Genomic DNA, 3,402 nt, shown 5'->3' with positions numbered 1-3,402 from the left:
AAGCCGAGCCGCTCGCCAGCCCGTCTTCGCATCGGAACACCACCGGCAGCAGCAGCAACGGGCGACAGACGAGGCTCTCTTTTGCTGGCTCGTCCTTATTTCTTTACTTCTTACACGCCTAGCTCTCCTACACAGACAGAGACGTCGAGAGGGCGAAGGGAGAGGCCTGCCTTCGCCCCACTTCCCTTCAGCGACCGCCCAAACCGAGCGTAGAGCAGTGTCGGTTACGTTTTCGGCAGCCTTAGAGGAGTCTCGAATGTTGATGCGATGACAGACGAGATTGAACGAAAGCGGGATGCCCTCACCGGTGTTCTCCAGAAAGAGAGCAAGGCAAGAAAGATATAGTTCAGCACGTTGGTGGGTGGACGAAGAAGCGGTCCACTCTGTCTACTAACCGAGCCGAGGAAATCGCGCAGAGGGGGAGAATGGTAAGAGAGGGCAGGATTGGAGAGCGACAGAAAGAGCCCCAAGAGAACGCGAAACACGTTATCGTATCGTCGAGCGGTGCAGCGTCCGCGCAAACTATCGAGTTCGGGCCAGCGGTTTCAGACGAGTTCGCATGCTGGTTAACCAGCGTTAACTGTGTTGCATCGTGGTGAATAAAAGCCGGTGATGCACAGTCTGCTATGACGATAAGTAACCAAACACTGCAAGAGGCCTAAGATGGAGTATGTGTTTGCGTTTCACGTATATGGAAGACTTATTCTCACATTTGTGTCTGCCACTGTTTGAAGAAGCCACGGCCATGTTGTTTGATGCGTTTCTCTTCTCACTTCGCCCAGCAATTCGTCCATCTTGTCTCCTCGTTGCGCGTGTAAAATTGAAAGCGAGTATTCTTATGACTCCGTTGTCGATCGTGCCATCCTTCGGCAGTGACTCCGTGCAACCTTCACGACAACGAAAACATCATATTTCACTACACGACCAACAAACTATCTTGAATTGAATTCTGGAGCTTTACGTGCCATAACCACGATTTGTTGACGAGGCACGCCGAATTGAGGGACTCCGGATTAAGTTTCACCACCAGGGGATCTTTAATAAGCCTCCAATGCACGGGTCACGGGTGTTTTTGCCTTTCACCCCCATCGAAATGCGGTCGCTGCGGCCGGGATTATATATATATAAGCGTAAGATAGTTTGCTATGGTATCGCGCCGCTAAGCACGAAGTCGCGGCATCGAATCCCAGCCGCGGCGGCTGCATTTCGCAGGGGACGAAATGCAGAAATGCCCGTGTACCGTACATGTGTGTGTGTGTGTGTGTGTGTGTGTGTGTGTGTGTGTGTGTGTGTGTGTGTGTGTGTGTGTGTGTGTGTGTGTGTGTGTGTGTGTGTGTGTGTGTGTGTGTGTGTGTGTGTGTGTGTGTGTGTGTGTGTGTGTGTGTGTCATCTGCGCGCTCATGTGCGCGAGTGACTGTCATTTACACAACTCGCAGCTTGCGCAGTACTGCACTGATTGAATGCGGCAGGGTCGCGGAAAGGGGCAGTATCAGAGTGGCGAGGGAGGAACCACGCACGCACGTTCAAGGCCCTTTCCTCACTCCCTTTCTCACTCACTTCTCCTTTCGCTGCGAGATAACAGTGCTTAGAAGAAGACACAGGCTGAAAAAGTTTGGCCGTGATGTCTGTCGTAATGGACCAGTGCCATTGTACCTGATCAGTGAAACTTACTTTCTTTTCCTATCTTGAAGTTTTCATTGCTTTTTCATATAAGTATACATGCATTTCTTCAGTACGTGTGGTTCGTCCCATTCCTTCATCATTTGTCTCCATTGTGCGGTCTTCTTCGCGCGGTCGGCCTCGCCGATCGACTGGAGAGGCCTCCTTCCGCCTCCCTTCTCTCATTCTCCTCCCCTGTGCAGTGCTGTTGAGGTTTCCACACTGCGAGAGACAGTTACGGCGCTGCACTCTTCAGTTTTCTTCTTTTAAAAGTCACATATATACTAGTTCATTGTGCAAGCGTGTCAATGCATTGTTATTTCTATTTATTTTCTTCGACATTCTATCGTTTTCTTCAATTGCCCCTTGTTCTTTGACAGTATACACACTACGCATCTATGCGCACATTGCATACCGATTGTCTTTCACTACCACTGTGTATACAATGGTCATCGATCGAAGTGCACCGACGTTAAAAGCTCGTCTAGGCGTGGTGTGCGTGCGTGTGTGTGCATGTCCGCTCGCTCATTCATGTGCTTGTTTCATTTGCTTATTGCCTCACCCCCTTTGTCTCATCAAACATTGCAGGTAGGAAAGCCGGCGAAGAAAATTTTCAACGTTTCCAACATCATCAACCCAATCAATCAATCGGTCTACAGATGACGTGCCCATGCAACAGACAACAACATGCCAGACGACACACATTTTCAACAGAAAATTGCGTATAGCTCGTCAGCCTTTGTGCTGCTCGAAACCGACGTTCCTTTCGTCACCCGATTAAAACAGCAATTTTCTGCAAAGGAAGTAACAAATACTGCCTGAGCGACGGGCTCGCAACTGCAACTACCTGTTTCCAAAATTGCCCTCGCTTCTTTGTCTAACTGTGCTACATCGCTGTCTTCAAGAACACCACACCGCCCCATCGACATTTCTTCCTGTAATCTGCATACGCTAAATGGTTAGAAATTATATTAAAAAAGCAAGAGGGAAAAGAACGTTCCTTTCCATCGGTTTGGTCACAGTGATAATTTACGCTTTTTCAAAATATGCTAGCGAATGAGGTGTATACAGATACGCGAGCGCGTATACAGTGACGTTCCGTGCGGAATATCGAAAGGCGTTCCACGGACGCCGACGTAAGCGAGCGCACTGTGCCAAGGAAGGAAAAAGTGGAGAAGGAAAGGCAGGGACGTTAACCGGTTTGCTACCCTACACATGGAAGCGGGATGAAAGATGGGGAGGAGAGAGAGAACATAACACAGCACACACACATCGTCAGTTACAGTCCGTCACTCTTGCGCGGTATACGTGACATCACTGTCACAGCCGCTTGTCCAAGCCCGTCTCTTTCAAAAACCGAAGTAGTCCCTTGGTCGCCTTCAGCTGCGATGTCTTCTGTCGGCGATATGTGAAAATAGTTGCAACTGACAATGGTCTATTGTCAAGGTGCGCTAGAACGGACGCCAAATAACAGCGTGTCGCTCCCCACGCACGCGATCGACACCGACCCAACAAAGGCCGCGACGATATCTAAATGGAGCAGCGCGAGCAACGGCGCTGCGATCAGCTGAGGGTAGAGGGAACGAAAGGAAACAGCGAGTCACCTGTATAAAAGCACAAGGCTGCACCTGTCGTCGGTACCATCGGTTTCAGGTACATAATGGCAACGTGCGCACTCGTCGAAATATACAGGACAGCGCCACGTGTTGCTTTAATCGGAGAAACGCTGTAGTTTGAATTGAG

This window comes from Dermacentor variabilis, chromosome 7 (genome assembly GCF_050947875.1).
Source record: "Dermacentor variabilis isolate Ectoservices chromosome 7, ASM5094787v1, whole genome shotgun sequence".
In the NCBI taxonomy this organism is placed as follows: Eukaryota; Metazoa; Arthropoda; class Arachnida; order Ixodida; family Ixodidae; genus Dermacentor; species Dermacentor variabilis.
This window is presented reverse-complemented; position numbering follows the sequence as displayed.